Below are 20492 nucleotides of genomic sequence, written 5' to 3'. Positions count from 1 at the left end.
GGAACTCGGATGCCCTAACATTGACACTGAACAAGACATAATAGTTAAGAGGTAGCCAGCCCTAAGAACGAAGCACAGAGTACACCTTCTCCTGGGAATGTAAACTATAAGCTGAATTCCATCTTTACAGGATGAGCCTTGACATCGACTCTGGCATCTCAGTAACTCCAACCACGGCATAGATGAATGTTCCATGACCCTCTGGCTCATTGTGATGTGGACCCAGTCAGTTACTGTCATCACAGCCAATGCCCCAACCCTGGAAGTTATGGATGTGTACAAGGGCAACTTCTGCTCCAACCTTGAGGGAGAAAAGTTGGGAATCCTGGGCAAATTCAATACCAGGGTTGGTAAAGATATAGTTCTTTGGCTTTGAGGTAGTAAGAAAAGCTAACTCCATCACAGTCCTCCATTTGGACCATGCTCTTCTCAACTACATCCTGTTTCATAAGAGAGTCAGGCACAAGATTCCACAGCAACCTCCATCTTTGGCAGAAGAAAATGTGAAGGTCTCAACAATCCTGCAAAGATTGTTCTTCTCAGACTGTGCCCCACTGCCCCACTGACTTCCTCATGACCTGCAATCACCAGGAGCATTGCGTGTCCACAGTATCTGGATTGCCCTGAAGTTCACCATCATTTAAAGCAATAAAGAAACGCTTGGCTTCTTTACTGGAAAACACCAGCACTGGTTTGATAAGAATATCCAGGAGCTAATTAATTGCAAAACCAAGGCATTCTTGGATTGGAAACTCTTCCAGACTACAAAGGAAAAGCAACTTTGCAGGCTTCTGAAGGCTGAGGTCTAATAGAAAAAAACCATGGCCTGAAGAACAGATGGTGGGTAGAAAGACCGCTGGAAATCCAGCAGCTTGCTGATAACCATGACATGCTTGACAACACCTTCAATACCATCGACCTGCCAAGAACCTCTTACTTCACCTGTGACAGAGACTGTACACCCCACATTGATCTTAGAGAGTCATCGAGTCTTTCAGCGCAGAAACAGCCCCTGCTCACCATGCCCATGCCAGTCATCATATCCATCTACACTAATCCCATTTACCAGCACTTGGTTTGTAGCCTTCTATACCTTGGCATTCAAGTGCTCGTCCAGGTACTTATTAAATGCTGTCAGAGTACCTGCCTCCACCACCTTCTCAGCCAGGGCATTTCAGGTTGCTACAACTCTCTGAGTGATTATTTTTTCTCAAATCCTCTTCCTCCTCACCTTAAACAAAAGCCCTCTAGTTTTAGATGTTTCTGTTCTGAGGAAATATTTCCCAGTATCCACCCTATCTATGTCCCTCATAATTTCGCACACCTCTAGCAGGTCCTCCCTCTACACCTACCACTCCAAGGAAAACAAACCCAACCTATCCAGAATCTCCTCCTAACTTGGCAAAAAATCCTGGTAAATCTTCCCTGCACCCTTTCCAGAACAATTACATCCATTCTATGATGTGGTGACCAGAACTGTATATAGTACCTAGCTGTGTTTTAACCAATGTTTTATAAAGTTGTATCATGATCTCCAGGGTCTTGTATTATATGTACTGGCTAATGAAGCCAATATCCTGTATGCCTTCTTCATTACCACCTGCCACCTTTAGGGATCTATGGACTTGTCCACTATGAGCCTCTGTTCTTCATCAGTCACCTCAAAACCCAGAGAACCTAGAGCAAATCATACTCAATCCCAAATGACCATCTTAGATGAGAAAGACAATCACAGCCAGAATTAATTCAACATGTTTAGTTTTTCCAATCATGGATGATTTGTGAAGCAATTTTTTTCTCTAATACAAAGTTCCTCAGCTTGAAGAATATTCAGCAACAAATTAACAAATACATTTGTTTGATTATAGTGTATAAAGAACACCCTTTATTGCATTTATCTGCTAAATCTTAATATTCACTATTGTCATCTGCTTTAAAGATCACAATACCAATAACTGATCAGTTTTATTCTATTTTGTAATTTCAAGTTAACAAAAAAGTGCAAATTTGCAAGCTGATGCTGTCAGTACAAAATAAAGCTGTGAGCTTAATGGCTATACTTCAAAAGCAACAGATCAGCACAAAAAAAGGCCTGGGAATTAGGGAAGCTTACTGCAAAGGCTGCAATTATTCTAATTAACAATCAATTAATTGACTAATCATTACACAACTGATATATACTACACACCAGTGTGAGTTCATTAACTATTTGAAGGAAAAATTAATTTAAAAAAAAATTATAGGAAGTGTTTCCGCTGAGGGCTCCAATCAAACTGAGGCAAAAAGGTGCTAGCTTTGAAAATTGCTTTTTCTTTTCTCTTCAAGCTTCTGTTCAAACTTATTTCCATATCAGCAAACATAAAATCTGCTTCAGGCCAGCATAATCGGCAAGTGTTTCAGAACAAAACTTGCTTTAGGAAATAACTCTTGATACATTTAACAATGATAAGTTGATGCAATGTGATTAATACAGCTGAAAATAGTTTTATCACAAAAAATGAGCTTTTTACTTGGTATCTAATCCATCATCTGTTTAAGTAATCAATTTTAAGTAATAGAAAATGGCTTTAGACATATACATAAGTATGCTAGATGTAACAGTGCACAACCATCAGTTTCTTAATAAAGTATACATAAAGCATTTAAAATAAGTTTTGTAGTGTTCTTGGGCCCAAGGATCCAGCTTAATATTTAGCTCCTCAAAGATTCAGAAACACAAATTGTGGAAACTTTCAATGCAGATCAATTCAATACAACTGCGTGTGCTTTGCACATTATGCTTGAAAGTTAGCAATCTTTTGCACAGCTTCTGTCAGGTTTGGGTGAGTTGAAGCAAAAAGCCAGAGCAATTATTCAGGAATGCACAACCAGAATTTCAGCCACTCATATTAAATGAAACAAAAATCTTGAAGATTTTGCAATGCAATGAGAACGAGGCAGCAATGAGTGGACCAATACAGTATGAATGAACAATTAAATCCTGCAAGTTGTTAAGATGACATATTTCATTCTGAATATATCAACTTGCTTCCTGAGATATCACACATGTAACCTCAACCTTTGCTACCAAGTGGAAATCAGGTGAGTAAACAATAAATACATGTTGAGACACTTTGCTTGTTGGCATCTCTCACTGTTCCAACGTCTGCTATGAAAGCAAAGCTGATGGAATTAAAACCAATGGCACCCCCGGTCTCAATAGTGCTTTTAACTGGTGTCCTGCAGAGGGACACTTTTGAGGCTTTTCCATTAGGCAAAGGGAAGAAAAGGAGATGAGACAATCCAGTGTGGATAAGTAGATACACTCCTTCAAACCTAGTGAGGAAAGTTTAGGCTTCCTGTGTCCCCAGACAATTTGATAAGAACTTGCTAGTAGTGAGATAACCACTCAACTGTCTATTGGAGAGTTGCCCAGTACTTATGATCTGATCAATAAATCCAAAGCTACCGGATCTGGTGCTTCACAGCAACAGTGGCCAAGCTTATCCAGTTCTCATAACATGATGTTCAATATTCCTGAGGGGATCCAAACATTGGTGGCTTTCTGATCACTTGTAGCATCGAGTAAGGGAAATCACCAATATTTCAACTTTGGATCACAATTCTCAAATAAGTAGCTCCATTTGTAAATCTGCCCACCATTCAGTGAGAATTCACTGTGTCAGTTGAGGTAAAACAGGAAGAATATACAAGTTTAAAAAATAAAGAAGTGTATGTACAATGGAACTGATTCACATCAGTTTGACTTAAAATGGTTTGACTTCAATGTCACATAAGGTCACAAGCAAAATCAATTGAAATCATTTCAGTTCTGCACTAGAATTGATTTTGATAAAATTAAACTATCATTGTAGGTGACAGTGAACACACATTTGTGGCCCAATCCAACAATGACAGATTTGAGTGAGTACATAGTCATAATTTTTCACTGCATCTAACACAATTCTTCCATATACATATGATTGGGTTTAACTTACATTTAATGAAGAAACAAACAGTTTTGCTGCAATTCTCAATTCCTGGTTGCCTACTGAGTGTTACTTTATCCGCCCAAGGTACAACAATGTCATTAATTGCAAGTTATGCTCAACAAAACCTATGGTGACAACACAAGTCATTTTGTAAAGACTTAATAGTATTTGCCAAAGCCCATGTTGCACTATGGTGCAAGTTCAAAACAGCTTCATTTAACAGACTAAATTAGAAAGGCAATAATGGGCTAAGATCAGCAAGAATGACACTGGGACTATTTCAGACTGCTGATATATGATTAGAAGATCCATTGCTCTCCATGGACACATTTGTGGTGTATATTGGTCATAAACATACAGCAGATTGAGATCTCCTTGCTGACTATCTGAACTGTTGAGAGCTTTATTTTCACACCTGTTGACCAAATGTTTTTAGTAAGTAGTGGAAAAATATACTTGCCTTTCTGCTGCTGGTTTGGAAGTGAACTGCTGGCAAGTTGCTTCTCATAGGTCAATGAATTCCTGATTTCCTCATCTGCATATTGTAGCACTAAAGTGTAGAATGTGCTTAAAGCCAAGTGTTAGTACACCTGACCACCTGCTCCACTGCTGAAGACAGTGCAGAGTCCAATAGTAAAGTATCCTGAGTGGAGTAGCCAAGGTGGGCAGAGCAGTGTGGAGTGGTCAGATGCACTTCATATCTGGCCCCTCCGCTTTATCCGAGTGGCAATAAATCATTTGACTGCTCTGGTCTGGCTGGAAAATGTAACCAATTTTTGAAATTTTAATTAATATGTATGTTTTAAAATAATGTATAATGTTAAATGTGTTTTAAATGAATGTATTATTTTCATTTCAATTATTTTAATCTATTTCAACTGTTTTTAAATTTTTCTGATGATCAAAAACACAAAAACAACAGAAAACAAGAGCAGGAGTAGGTCACCAGGCCCTCAAGCCTGCCCCATGATTCAATGCATAGATCATGGGTGATCAATGCTGGCCTCAACTCCTCTTCTGTGCCACTTCCCCATAACCCTCAACTCCTGGATCTTTCAAATATTTATCTGTCTCCACTTTTAATATAACTAATGATTTAGCCCCCATCAACCATTGAAGAGGTAGAAGTTTGGTCCTGAGGCAGCACCTCAGATCCCACCACTTGCCACTATTTGCTGGGATGGCTGTAGCAGACAGGTCAGGAGCTTGATTGGATCAATAGGGCCACAAAAGATTAGTGCAGTCTTGGGTAATGAGTGGTGTGCAAACACAGGACAAGGGCCAGGTCAAGCACGATGTATCCATTTTATTAAATAAACTAATCTGTCAAACTGTCAATACAATTCCATCTGGATCAGAACAAGTATCCCTGGATTTGTACCAAAAACCAATAATGTCAGAGGAGTCATTCCTGAATCAGAAGTGTTTTATCCCCTAGTTTTTAACATTTGAAATAGTTTCCATTTTTATGGGGAAACAAGCTTACAAAGATGGCAGCATTAGAGGAGACCAATGCACTTCAAATGAACAGATTCCAAATTGCTTGGCAAATAAAAAAATGCTGGTCAACTTTAAATTGAGACTCCTCACATTTCCTCATTCCTCCCTCTGGACCGATACCAGCATCTTCTCTGCAATGGAAAACTAACTCGGTTTCTCACATTTCCAGTTTTGATGAAGGTTCTTCTACCTGATACATTAACTCTGTTTCTCTTCCCGCCATGCAGCCTGACATACCGAGTGTCTCTAGCATTTTTTATTTTTGTTCCAGAGTTTGATGTTTTTCTATTTAAAATGAGACTACTTAGCAAAATAATGACGACAGAATAGGTGGGATTATATGTAGAGTATCAGAGACTAATTCTGTGAATAGCAGAGTTCTGGTTTCTGAAGACTTGTGTTCAGTCCTTAGTCTGGTCTTGGACACGGAAGTTAACGAGGCAATCCCCACAGAAGTAGAGGAGCATAAAAGACACAAGTGTTCTAATGGTAAACTCTCCAATGGTCTTTGTTCTTGCAACAAAAAGAAACAGGTTGCTCTGAAAACTGAGCTATAAGCTTCTTAAATTGTCAATTGTCATAGGGTCCATGCCAGCCATCAAACACCCATTTACACTAATGCTATTCTAACCCATTTTATTCTCCTCACATTCCCATCAACTCCTGCAGATTCTACCACTCACCTACACACTAGGGACAATGATGGTGGCAAATTAACCAACCAAACAGCATATCTTTGGGATGGTGGAGCAAACCAGAGCCCCTAGAGGAAACCATACAGACACAGGGAGAACGTGCAAACTTCAGGAACACAGCACTGTTGGTCAGGATCGAACCAGGGTCACTGGAGCTGTAAGGCAACAGCTCTACTTGAGCGGCACCCTCTACATTTGAGCATTTGTTACAGTTTCCTGATATTTCAATGTTGTTTTATGCTAAAACCATAACAAAATAAATGTAACCCTAACTGTTAATACAATGGGAAATTAGCCTCAAATTCACTGTCTCAGTCTCTGAAGCCTTTGCTGCTAAAATTAAATTTCATTTAATTTATTTCAAGCCCTTGTTAAAAATTTTGATGCCCCCTTGATTGCTTCCTCTTTAACTTTCACGACCATAATAAATAAAATCCCTGTTTAGTAATCTCTCATCATAAATATATCCTCTATTCTCCAATATCATTCATGTATAACTGCGGTTCACCTTTCTCATGCCTCCAATATATCTTTTGATAATAGCATGCTGAAAACCAGCATTCCATCTGTGGCTTAACCAAAATGACTTGCACAAATTAATCACTAATCCTTTCTTTCTGTCTCTCAAAAGCTTTTATTCATGTTGTGTTTAATACTTACAGTTTTTCAATGATGTCCTTATACTTTCTACAGGAAAATTATTCTTTTAAGAAGTAACATTTCACATCGCTCTTTTTTGCATCTTATCAAGTTCTTGGATATCTTATCTGTGCTATCATGACCAAACCTGTATGCTTAAAATATATAACACCTACCCTTACATGGCAATGAAGTATGTGACTCAGTTCACCCCATGTTAAACTTTACTCAAATGGGAAATAGAATGTTTAAGCAACACAAGTTTTCCCACCCAGATGTGGGCTCTGCCAGTTTTTGTGGCATTAAAATAAACAACTGTAAAATAGGCATCAGAACTGACAAAGTATCTTCAGTTTGAAATGTTAACTCTGTTTCTCACTCCACAGATGCTTTCTGATCTGTTGCATGTATCCAGCATTTTCTGATTATATTTTAGATTTCTAGTATCTGCAGTTATTTTGATTTTCAGAAACCATAAAGGAATATAAATTGAGTTCTGGAGTCAACACCTCCACCCATGTCAAACAAGGATCAAGTTGGAAGCACTGATGCAGGTCTTTTATCCTGTGACGACTTGCAGGTAAAGAATGGCTGGTAGGCAAATAACCAGAACACTGAATTAATGACACATAGCTGGGAGAGGAGCAGAAAATGAACATTGACAATATTCCTTTTACACTCTGGAGATATTGCATTGGCACAATTGTGATCTCTGATTATTATAGCATGTTTTCCATGTAAACTTCTAAGACATCATTAGCATGTTCCCAGACATTGGCCAATAGGTTTACTTTCCATAGGTACAGTTTGCATATTTTTTTTAACTTCACTTTTTGGGACATTACTGGCAAAAGCATTAATTGCCCATCCCTAACTGCCCTCATTTGGTGGTAGTAAGCTACATTCGGGTGAAGGTGCTGCCACAAAACTGTTAGTGAGGGACTTCCAGGATTGAAACCCAACAACAATGAAGGGCTGGGAATATATTTCTAGGTCAGGACGATGTGTGGCCATCGGTGGCCATATTCCCCTGCACTGGCTACTCTCAACTTGTTGGTCGTAGAGGTTGCAAGGTGGCAAGTGCTGTCTGCATAGCTGGATGAATAATTGCAGTGTATTTTATAGATGGTGCATACTGCAGCCATTGTGCACCAGTAATAGACTAAAAGAATGTTTAGGATGCAATCAAATCAGTTGTTTTCTTCTGAATGGTGCCTTAGGGTATTGCCAGATTTACACTCATACAGCAAGTGGAAAAGTTTCCATCACATTCCTGACTTGATGGTAGAAAGGCTTTGGGGTATCAGGAGGTCAGTCATTTGCTGCAGGATACTCATCCTCTGACTTGCTCTTGAGGCCATTGTATTTATGTGGCTGATCGAGTTGAGTTTCAGGTCAATGGTGACCCCATGATATTGATAATGGCAGTATGGCACTACATGTTAAGAGTGGATGTGTGTGATATGTTTGTTGCTTGGTACTTATGTGGCTCAAATGTTACTTGCCATTTTTCAGCCCATGCCTGAATATTGTGTCCATTTTGCTGCATGCAGGCACGAATGGCTTCATCTGTAGAGGAATTTTAAGTGGAATTGAACATTGTGCAATCATCATCAACCATCCGTACTTCTGATGGAAGGAAGGTCATTGATGAATCTACTGAGATATGACACAGTCCTGAAGAATCCTAATGAATGATCTCCAAAAACCACAACCGACTTCTTCTGTTCAAGATATGGCTCCATCCATTGAGGTGTTTTCCCTTGACTTAGTTTTACCAGGGCTCCTTGATGCCTCAATATTTGAATTGTAATTGGAATTGGTTTATTATTGTCACTTGTACCAAGGTACCGTGAAAATCTTGTCTTGTCTACAGTGAAAACCATTCATACAGATCAATTCATTACACAGTATATTGAGGTGGCACAAGGTAAAACAATACAGAATGCAGAGTAAAGTGTCACAGCTACAGAGAAAATGCAATGCAGGTAGACAATATGGTGCAAGGTCATAACAAGGTAGATTGTGAGATCAAGAGTCCATTTTATTGTAATAGGGAACTGTTCAATAGCTAAACGAATGCAGCATAGTCTCATATTGAGATAAATTATAATAATCGTGTAATTCCATACACCACAAGCACAAATCCATAGTATTCAGCAGGAGAATGCCCTGACTGGCACCAATATATTCATAAACTTATGGCATCATTTATATGTATTTCCAGCATGTTTCACTGCAACACACTTGAATTTTATTGTGCAGTGGGGATGAAGTGACCTCCACAATATTAAAGAGTTAGCATTTCAAGCTTTCAAGTTTTTTTTAAGAAAAAGTTTATAAAATCTTAGCTCTGTGAGGTGGAAAGAGTAAACAGTGGCACAATACATGTCTATCAAGTATTATGGTAATATGGTTGCTTTTGCATAAAGATACACACCACTGCTGATCAGGGAAACATATTGAATGGGTTTGATCCATAGGTGTCTCAACACTGTAGACTTTGGTGTCCATCTTATCTGATACAACTTAACAATGAACACCACTGAATTCTGATCATCAGACAGAGGTTTAACACCCAGAAGTGCATGGCTACATTATTGTTGGATTAAGATTATATTTGGATTAACATGAATCAAGAAGTGATTACAAATGATGCATTGAAATTTTCTGCTTAGAAAGTATTATGGCTGGGTAGCATATTCAGCTATGCAGATTCTACTGTACAAGAGACAGACTGATATGGACTGTGCAAAGTGGAACTGGCAAAACCTCTATGGACTCAAAAGTACATTAGGTAGGAAACCTCCAATGGGTTGAATAGTTCAATTACATGGCTGGTAATAACCTAAGTTTAAACAATTATCACCTTAATATTAAAATACTGTTTTCTCTTTTAATTTATAGTTGACCTGTCACTTCCCTTGAGTTTCAATGGTCCCAGTATATGAATAGCTTGGCTGCCTAATAGTAGCCCAATTGTCTTGCACCTCGGTGATTGAACACAAACTTTAGAACCTATCAGATTCAAAGTCTGATTTTATGCATTATAGTTTTTAGAGAAGTCTTCAGCTGACTATTTAGACTGCAGACTGGATTGAAGCAGAAGACATCTTTTTATTTGCACCAAGGAGCAATTTCTGCTGTTTGAAAGGCTGGAGATTCTGTGCCATTTGTGCTCCCCAAAACGTCTTTGCATGGAACATTCAATGCACCCTATTGACCACTACATATTCCGTACTGTATTAAATTTAATGAGAAAGTGTGCATGCAATTAGGAGACAACAGCTGCAGGCTTTTTTATTCACATGTACAGCCAATCTGATTTGCTGCTATCTTAAAACATGTTTATTGATAACATTTTTGTTTGTTAAGGTCTATTAAGGGCTAGACAAAAGCGAATCAAAAGCAAACTCTCACTGAATTATGCAGGAGGGGAAATAAGCAACATGAGTTTTAAACCCTAATTGGTATTAGTGATTTGAACAAAATTAAGAATTTTATAATATCACTCCAGCAACTAAAATGCATCTTACTTTATATTTTTCAGGTTGCTAGCCTGCAAGCTGATTCTGCTTCCAGTTATCAGGTGACAACCTGAGAAGAAGGGATGCAATGAGATGGTCATGCACAATGAAGCAAAGAGAACTGAGGTATCTAACATGGTACATCAAAGAAATGCAAGGACAACTTAAAATCAGTTGACTTTAGTGTCATTCAGGTACATGTTACCACCCATCCATTAAGCAGGTTACTGTAACTGGAGCTTTGTTTCAACAGTAGAGGCAACTAGAGGATTACTAAACCAACACTGAGTGATATCATGTAGATATACATGTGGTTCCTTTTAATCCAACGTATACACAAACAATACAAGCTATTATTCTGTCAACATGAAAATGAAGTGCAACTAATGGCAGAAGAAAGGGCTATAACAAGGAACAGATTTGTTCTTTAACATCTTAAGGATGCACTAAGATATTTCTCAGGCAAAGGATTCCTTTTGAACTACCATAACTGCTTTTACAATCATACAGAAGATAGTTGCTGGCCCTATTCTGTCTCCTTCACAATGTCTACATTCCCCAGCCACCTGTACACCATGTAGTCTCCTGCAAAAGACATGAATCCACAACATGAAAAGGAGGAAAATGACCAGATAGTTGTATTTCCAGAGAATGAATGCAAGGCAAGATACACAGAAAACCATTGAAGGATCTTCAACAGCTATTCAGGCAATCAAATTGGCCTCAATGCAATGACAGTAGCTCTCCTTCATGCATCATCCAAGGCAAAACAGTAAGAGTCACAGAGAATGAAATCAGTTGTAATCTTCAGCAGTAAGCCAGCAATGAACTAATGAGGGTCACACTGATGATCATAGCGAACTCCACAATCTGCTGCTGTCAATGGTGCATCCTAACACAACATCAACTGACAATTGTTGACTGACTGCCCACGTTAAGCATGGAGCCATATGACCCTTCTAGCCTTTTCTACCAATCCACAAGATCATGGCTCACCATCTTTCTTCAGTCTGCTTAATGACCAAATATCTATAGCTGCTGATTCCCTTGGAGTCCAAAATCTATCAATATCAGTGTTGAACGTACTTATCAATTAAGCCTCCACAGCCCTCATGGGAGGCCATTCCAACCCTTATCTCATCCCAGGCCAGAAAGTTTTCACCTAATTCTGTGGTTGCTCTAGTTTCTCCAGCATAGAAAAAACAGCCCCTTAACATCTAACCTGTCAATCCTTCTCAGAAACCTCTCTGCCTCAATGTAATTCACCACAGTTTTTGGATTTTGGAGGATTCAGGGTGAAATCTGAGACAAATGAAAAAGACAGATCTATTAGCAAATGTTGAGCCACAATGGGAACAGCTGCTCCAGATGTGCATTGACTGACCCCAGGAAACTGTGAACTACAAAGCTTTCATTACTCAGTTTCAGCACACACAAGGTGGAGGAGGCAGGAAATGTAGGTTGAAGAAAAATATTGTTCAGCAATTATAACAACAATTAGTTAACCATTGTCATTAATAAGTATTTGGCTTTGATGGAATACCTTCATCATCAAGGCTATACTTTAATTAAGTCACTTGTTGCAGTTGGAAAAATTAGGCTTTATGTCCTGATTGCACCATCTTACAACAAATTCTTACCATTTCATACCTTTTCTTTGCCTAGGTTACTCTGATTTCTGTGTTATCTGTCTTCTTTGTCTTCTGAGCATGGACACATGCCAAAGGAACCCAAATCTTGTCTCACCTCACCCTCTTAACTCATCCTCCGCAATCCCTCCACGCCTCAACTCGCCTTACCAAACCACCTGTGTCATGAATGCACACTTAAGCTTGCAGACAGTGGGATGGATCTTTGAAGGTGTCATTGTCAACTAAATGTTAAAGTTCCCAGGTATGATCAGTCCCAGAAGATACACAGGCAGTGTCAACTGTCCAATTTTTACTTAGCATATTGTACTTGCATCATTAAAACAATCTACAGAAAACTGCAATTTTATAACAGGAGAACAGTGTTATAATTTGTAAGCAGTGCAACAATTGTTGCTGTATATCAATGGGAAATCATCAAAGTCAGGCAACAATTGGACCTCCCTCCTTAAGTACAATACCACTATCTCCTACAATGGTGGAGTGTTTCGTCACAAAGTTCCTGCCTGATTTCACAATGTGCTGCCACCTGTTTCTGGGTCTACTGTTCCCAGTGTTGAAGTTATCTGATTTGAATTCAGCAGATGAAAGCATTATACTTTTGTACATAAAGTTTACTGACCAAATATCTTGCCTTAGAAAACCCTCCTTAATGGCAAATAAACGTTATTTTAAAACAATTCTGAGTTTTGCAATGTTTGTAAGTTTCAGACTGAGTATCAACTAAATGAAAGTTCTTGCCTGTGGTCTAGGCTTGAGTCACAGTTGCATGATAAACTATAAACTCACATAATCAGTCTGATGTTTTTGGCTATTTTTCTAGACATCCAGTCAAAACTATTGGGTCTATCTAAACTATCTAAAACTATCTAAACTATCCAGTCAAAACATTTTCTGAAACTTGCTACAAGGTGCAGCAAGTTTTTAACTTTTTAGTGAATAGTAATTTCAAGAAGCCCCTAACCCTTCAAGTCCTGTACTAGTTTGTTACATTAACCTAAAACGCTCAGATTATTCACACTCATTCATAACTCACACTCACTACTGCAGCACTAGATGATTACATTTCACCAGGTCCATCAATGCCTCAGTGTTAGAATTCACAGGTTTGCGGACATTCCACTCCATTCCCATTTTTCCTTTTGCTTCTCTTTCGTCTCCTCCAATCCTGCGGGAATGCTCAACTCTTTTGCTCTGGTCTCTCTGCTTTCTCACCCATTATTGGTTGTTGTGCCTTCAGCTGTCAAGGGCATAAACTCTCCAACTTCCTCCACTAATCTACTCCCCTTTCTTATTAGAATTTCCTTAAAACCTACCTCTTAACAAAGTTATTTTGGTCACCTATCCTAATAGCTTCTTTGATGCAATGTCAACTCTTGTCTGTCTCCTCAGAGTGGGATTGATTGTAGTACTGAAAAATCAGACTTGCAATTAAACTCTGGGATTTAACTCCACCTTTGAAAGAACTGCAGATGCTGGAAATCTGAAACAAAAACAGAAAATGTTGGAAACACTCAGCAGGATGAGTAGCGCAGAATCTGTGGAATTTTTCACACAGAAGACAGTTGAGGACAAATCATTAAATATATTCAAGGAAGAGTTAGGTATGGTTCTTATGGCTAAAGGGATCAAGGGATATGGTATGAAATCAGGAACAGGGTACCGAATTTGGGTATTGAATCAGTCACAATCATATTGAATGGCAGAGTAGATTCAAAGGGCTGACTGGTCTACTTCTACTCCTCGTCTATGTTTCTATGAAGCACCTTGTAGTTTACGCTGTTAAAAATGCCGTATAAATACAAACTGTTGTAGGTCCCCATTGACAATAATTTCAATTTTACAATGTGGCCCATATTAACACTAATTGTAAAATGAACTTAAACTTACAAATACTCATTTAGTAGAAAAGTGGTGGCATTTTACCAAATCAATCTGACACTAAAACATGTTTTCTTCTTAATTATTGAGGCTCTTTCACACTTGTATTTATCAATGCATGTTTCAATGTGTTGCAGAATTGAATGTAGTATTGAAATAATCAGACCTACAATTACACTCTGGGATTTAACTCCACCTTTCAAAATAAAAGATTTGAAACCCACCATTAAGAAACATTATTAGTCTAACTTTCCATTCTTTTAAACCAACAGATTATGCCTGGATAAATATTTGTCGGGAAAATTATTTGGCTTCTCATTTAACATAATCTGTTCATAAGCATTTAGACAAACAATACTGGATTGCAAATGTAACTTTATTTTCCCATGACAACTACAAAGTTAAGACTATGATCTGGCCTAGGAACTGGAACTAATTTAACTGAATAAAACAGAGTAAATCTCAACTATGTTTCTTTTTCCTGAACATTATTTTTTTTAAGGAGACAGTCATAATCAACATAATATGGCTTGAAAATGATGTGTGTTCACTCAGTGGCTGACAATCTCTGGGATCAAAATGCAGCATCGAGCACTGATCTAACTCTGGAATATGTGTGGTGAAAAGGTTTAGCGTAATTCTAATACTTTTTATAAGTGGTGACTGCTTCATTAATAATAGGAGACCAACAGTGTAATTTGAAATGAATTGCATACTCCATTATATAAAACTGCAGATAATATTGCAGTATCTGGATACACACATAATGGGTACATTAGTGAGCTATTGGACGGTCACTGGCTCCTGTGTAAATACACTGGAAAGATCCAAAGCCCTGGAAATACAAACACATCTGTTTGGTTATTTTCATATGCAAAGAAAATTACCTATTTACCCTCTCTGCAAGAATCAGAGGTAGTGGAAGGCAACACTGTCTCTCCATCAGATCATCTGCTCCCATCTTGCTGTGCATGAACGCTGAGGCCAACTAATACTGGGTGTTGAGCCTCACTTCCAACGTACAAGTGAGATGTAGAGGTTGACAGGTAACTCATTGGTGAAGCAGGATCCGCACAGCAGCTTTGGGATTGAAGAGAGCAACCTGGAAGCTTTGAGGGTGAACTAAGCCCCTTATATGAAATTGCAAAAGGCTAATGCCTGTCTCTCAATGGGAACTACACAATGATTTTTCTTTCAGTGTATTAATATGGTAGGCAGGGCACCCCTGGCCTTTTCTAAGACTGTATATTAAAGACTCAGGATGCATTTTAGGTACCCAAAAAGACCAGTTATTTTAGTACAGCATTTAGGCAAGATTTCCTATCCTTTTTTCAACAATATCTGATTCTTTCCAGTGACTGCACTGATAAAAATGGCATCCTAATATTTTTGAATGTGCCTTCCTGTACAATATGAAGGAATATATTGCACAGAAATACTACTTTAACTATAGGTATGTAGGGAGAACACTTGCAGCCACTTAGTGTGTGCCAGGACTCTCAGTCTCCTGTTGCTGAGCTTGGATGCCTGTGCTGGACTCAGGTGAATGAAACAGAGGCATTCTTCTGAGATACTGAAGAGGCCAGCTTTGAACACAACAGAACCCTGCCACTGGAACTCTGCTCAAAAAGATGTACTTCATATCTTTACCTGCTTAGCAAAAACATATCACAGAAAGGTTACAGTACAGAAGGTGGCCATTTGGTTCCACAAGCCCATACAGGCTCACTGTAAGAGCAATCCCACTCCGCTGCCTTCTCCCCATTGACAACTCACAGTCCTGAATTTTATTTTGTCCTCATGATTAGGTGCACCAATTATGTTAACATAAGAACAAGAAATAGGAGCAGGAATAGGCCAACTGGCCCATCGAATCTGCTCCACCATTCAATAAGATCATGGCCGATCTGGCCGTGGACTCAGATCCACCTACTTGCCTTTTCCCCATAACCCTTAAATCCCCTACTCTGCAAAAATCTATCTCATTGTGTCTTAAATATATTTAATGAGGTAGCCTCTACTGCTTCCCCAGACAGAGAATTCCACAGATTCACCACTCTAAGCTAGGAAAAGTTCCTCCTCATCTCCGTCCTAAATCTATTCCCCCGAATCTTGAGGCTTTGTCCCCTAGTTCTAGTCTCACCTACCAGTGGAAGCAACATTCCTGCCTCTATCTTATCTACCCTTTTCATAATTTGAGTTGTTTCCAGAAGATCCCCTCCCATTCTTCTGAATTCCAGCGAGTACAGTCATAGGCAGCTCAATCTCTCCTCATAGGCTAACCCCCTCATCTCCGGAATCAATCTGTTGAACCTCCTCTGCATCACCTCCAAAGCCAATATATAGAACATAGAACATTACAGCACAGTTCAGGCCCTTCGGCCCACGATGTTGTGTCGACCTTTTAAACTACTCTAAGATCAATCTAACCATTCCCTCCCACATAGTGCTCCATCTTTCTATCATCCATGTGCCTATTTAAGAGTCTCTTAAATGTCCCTAATGTATCTACCTCTACCAGCACCCCTGGCAGCACATTCCACGCACCATCACTCCCTGTGTAAAAAAACTTACCTCTGATATTCCCCCTGTACTTTCCTCCAATCACCTTAAAATTATGAACCCTTGTGTTAGCCATTTCCACCCTGGGAAAAAAGTCTCTGGCTGTTCACTCAATCTATGCCTCTTATCATCTTGTGCACCTCTGTCAGGTCACCTCTCATCCTCCTTCTTTCCAAAGAGAAAAGCCCCAGTTCGCTCAACCTATCCTCATAAGACATGCTCTCCAATCCAGGCAGCATCCTAGTTGGTTTATCTTTGGTTAACAATTGTATCATAAAGACTGTGCAAGAAGTCACAATTATTCCATCACAGTTTTTCACCTCTTACTTAACAACCTATTTAGTTCTGAAGGAAGCCTGTGGTCTTTACCTAATCTGGTCTACATATGACTTCAGACTGTAAATAACTGGAATGTTAAAACTTTGGGGTCTCTTTAGCTCATGGTAGAGAATGTAATGCCCAGTTTTGAACTGTGCACTCCATTTTACCCAGGTTTTCCTGCACTGCATCACCTGAAAACAAAGGCAACCTTTCTCCCTCATCTTCCATTGGCTTTGAGCCCTGTAATAAGGCTCTTATTAGTTTTCAGTATTCCATCTCCAAGGTGATGGTGGGATCCTTTCAGAGTAAACCAGCTCAAGAGCTCAGAAAGTGCTGGAAATACATAACAGGTCAGGCAGCATCTGTGGAGAGTGAAACTAAGTTAACATTTTACATCAAAGACCTGAAACTCTATTTCTCTCTCCACACATGTTGCTTGACCTTCAATATGTTTCCAGCATGCTCTGTTTTTATTTCCGATTTCCAACATTTGCAGGTGAGAGAGGGTTCAGGACTGGAGGAGGTTTTGAGGCTGGTTCATTGCTTATCAGTGTACAGACAAGTCAAAGCAGGAATCGGTAGGATTGATGGCAAGGGCATAGACTTAGTAGTCAGCGATAGATTTGGTGGTTGTATGGAGTACAATTGGTAGTTTGGGGGCATGATTAGTAGTAAATCTCGTAGTTAGGGAGGATGCATCAGTAGTCAAGGATGGTATTGGTGGTGAATGGTTAAGGTACCAGATTGGTAATTGGGGATAGGCTTGGCATTTGGGTGGTGGGTTTGATAAATGGGGTAGGTGGATAGGTTGAGTAGTTGGGGGTGGATAGAATCAGGTAGTTGGGTGAAAGATTTGGAATTCAGGAATTGCAATTGGTGTGCAGATGGGGGCAGTGACCTGTGGTGAAGTCTGGTTGGGTTGCCTGATCAGTAGTTTGGGAGGAGTTACATCAGGTCAGCAGATTGGTAGGTGGTGTGGACGGGGATGTCCATCAGATGAGGGTCAAAACGAGGTGGTGGGCAGGGCCAGGTGTGAACTGGACCTCTCCATGTTCCTGGTCTATATAGGGACCTACTCAGTCAAGCTCCCTTAAAGTCAAAGGTACTGTGAGACCCTGATTACACATCGGTGCCTTGATGACATGAACAACTGAAAATTAAGCAACCAGCATTCAGAGGGCACTGTAGCGTCTGTCCCGTGTCGCCCGCGAGGGAATACATCAGATGCACGAAGGGGCCAGAATGAAAATCACAGACTTCATGCAACTCACAGCAAGTCTCCAGTGTTCAATCACATTTCATTTTCATTGAAACTTGGCCGAATGGCACCATGTGATCTAATTTCCTGATGTGATTGTATTCCCTCTCAGCTGAGGAATGCCACATGACTGTAATTTCCCTTTTAATTAAGAAAAAAGACGTTTGATTTGCACCATAATTAACAGACCAGTATTAATATTGCACAATTACATAGCTTTGAAACATGCAAGAGTCCATTTTCTGTTTTTGAGTGTACATTGGAATGTTAGACACTAAGGTCATCACACATCCTGTGAATTTATACTCAATATTCGAATACCGACCTCTTGTTCGTGGGTGTGGGTGTCAGCATTTATTGTTCATCCCTAATTTTCCCTGAACTGAGGAGACAGTTAAGAGTCAACCACATTGGTGGGTCTGAAGTCACATGTAGACCAGATTGGGTAAAGACCACAGACTTCCTTCAGAACTTAATGGATTGTTGAGACACAAAAACAGGAAGTGCTGGAAAAACTCAGTAGGTTCAGTGGTATCTGTGGAGAGAGAAATGGAGTTAATGTTTAAGGTCAATGACCGCTCATCAGAACTGAGAAAAAACTAGAAATCAAACATGTTCTAAACTGAAGAGATGGGGGGTGGGGTGGGGGGGAGGGGAGATACAAAGGGAACCTCTATGATTTTTACAACAATCTGGTATTTCATAGTTATTTTTACTTATACTAGTTTTATACACACATTTGTTTAATTGCCTGAATTTAACTTCCCCAGCTGCCATGGTGGGAATCAAACTCTAGTCTCCAGGTCAATCATCCAGTCCCCTGGCTCCCCGTCCAGTAACTTAACCACTAATTCACTATATCCCAGGTTTTTGGTTCTTTGTACTGGGTGCATAGATTTGTAGATCTGGAAGTCCCCTAGAACTTCAGAATATTATCTTGTTTACAGGTCATAAATTACATCTTCTCACATTTGCTCTCTTAAAATACTTACAAAATTGAACTGACTCAGCATCCTTCCTTCCCTAGTGTACCATCAATAATGTAGATAGGGAGGACAGTAGGCTAGTTACTGATCTGTGCTGGGCTAATTAGCTTCACTGAGGACAGCTATAGGATCACTAAAGGTGATGTGAGATGGGGACAGGACTGTTGATCTGTGCTGCTACCCAATAACCCCTACACTCCATTTCTTCCAATCCAAATATCCATCTCCTTGTTCTCCCTTTCCTCTGCTGCCCCCTCCATCTCCAAGAAACTGCCCAAGACAGAGAGAAGAAACCACATCTCAAAGGCCATTGACCTTGACAACTTTCACAATCTTGGCTCAGAAATATAGATGAGTACACAATAAGCATTAGAAAGACTGCTAAATGTACAGTACATCCTGACTCAGGATAACTAACGTTACAAGTGGAGAGCGTAAAATGAACGGAAGTGTAAACTACAATTATAAATATTCTGCATATATGAAATAGTCTGTTTAATTATGGCCCAGTGACATTCAATACCCATATGCAAAGAAATTAGTAATTAAATAAAGTAGAGATGTTTTCATATCAGTTTAATAAGTTATGACAAAATTAATCATGGTCACTAAACAAACCATTAAACCACTGCCATTATTAGAAATACCATACATATTGATGCAAATAGCCACACAGGAAAATTGGTTCTGGGAGTGTTGTAATCCAGGAAATTAGTAATTTGTTGCTATCATAAATTTAACTCAATAGAAGGTCTGAAATTATTTTGTGAGTAAATGCGTACCTCACCCTAAGTCCACCTGAAATGTCTTTCCCTTTGTCTGTGCTAATGTTAATCATCTCAAAATAAACCGGTTACTTGTTCCCCACAACATTTTAATCTAATCATCCTTCCTCTTGTAAGTATTTGCACTCTAATGTCCATTAAGTGAAAACATTTATTAACACTTTCAACCCTCTCAAAAATCCCAAACTCCTAGTATAAAATAAATGTGTGCAATCAGATAATCTGAACATATCACAAGACTGGAATGTTAACAGGCACACCCGATCGTAAAAAAGGAATTAAAAAAAATACTTCAGCCATTTTAGTGACCAGTGCTTCCATTGTTTGAGGGAATTGTTTGAGCAGATTATGAAAACACAACAAGATGCTGGAGGAAATTAGCAGGTCAAGCAGCATCTGTGGAAAAAAGCAGACGGTCAACGTTTTGGGTCAGGACCCTTCTTCAGGACTGAAGATAAAAAAAGGTTTAGCCCAATATACAGGGGGGAGAAACAGAGCAGAGATAGGTGGACAAAAGAGGGGAGGCAGGGTGGGCACAAGGTGGTGATAGGTAGATGCAATAAACTGAAGAGGAAGTTGAAAAGAGAGAGGAATCAGACAACAAAAAGAAAAGATTTTTTTAAATAAATCAACTGCAATTTTATCAATAATAAATATGTAACTCCACGCATCACATCCTTACAAATGATAAACTGTATAAAAAATGAAATTAACATCT

At 39.2% G+C, this 20492-nt stretch overlaps 1 long non-coding RNA gene across 1 annotated transcript in view; it reads right to left on the bottom strand.

Annotated features, from left to right (window-relative positions):
• Nucleotides 1-20492, bottom strand: part of LOC127584065 (uncharacterized) — a 256722-nt gene that overhangs the window by 183339 nt on the left and 52891 nt on the right. Inside the window, exons 2-3 of the long non-coding RNA XR_007958336.1 lie at nucleotides 18329-18538; nucleotides 13298-13464 (exon numbers count right to left, since the gene is read on the bottom strand). This is a non-coding gene — a long non-coding RNA (uncharacterized LOC127584065). The remainder of the gene's footprint in view (nucleotides 1-13297; nucleotides 13465-18328; nucleotides 18539-20492) is intronic.

The sequence above is a fragment of the Pristis pectinata genome, chromosome 28 (genome assembly GCF_009764475.1).
Source record: "Pristis pectinata isolate sPriPec2 chromosome 28, sPriPec2.1.pri, whole genome shotgun sequence".
In the NCBI taxonomy this organism is placed as follows: domain Eukaryota; kingdom Metazoa; phylum Chordata; class Chondrichthyes; order Rhinopristiformes; family Pristidae; genus Pristis; species Pristis pectinata.
The sequence above is the reverse complement of the archived record's forward strand: the minus strand, read 5'-3'. Positions and strand labels throughout refer to the sequence as shown.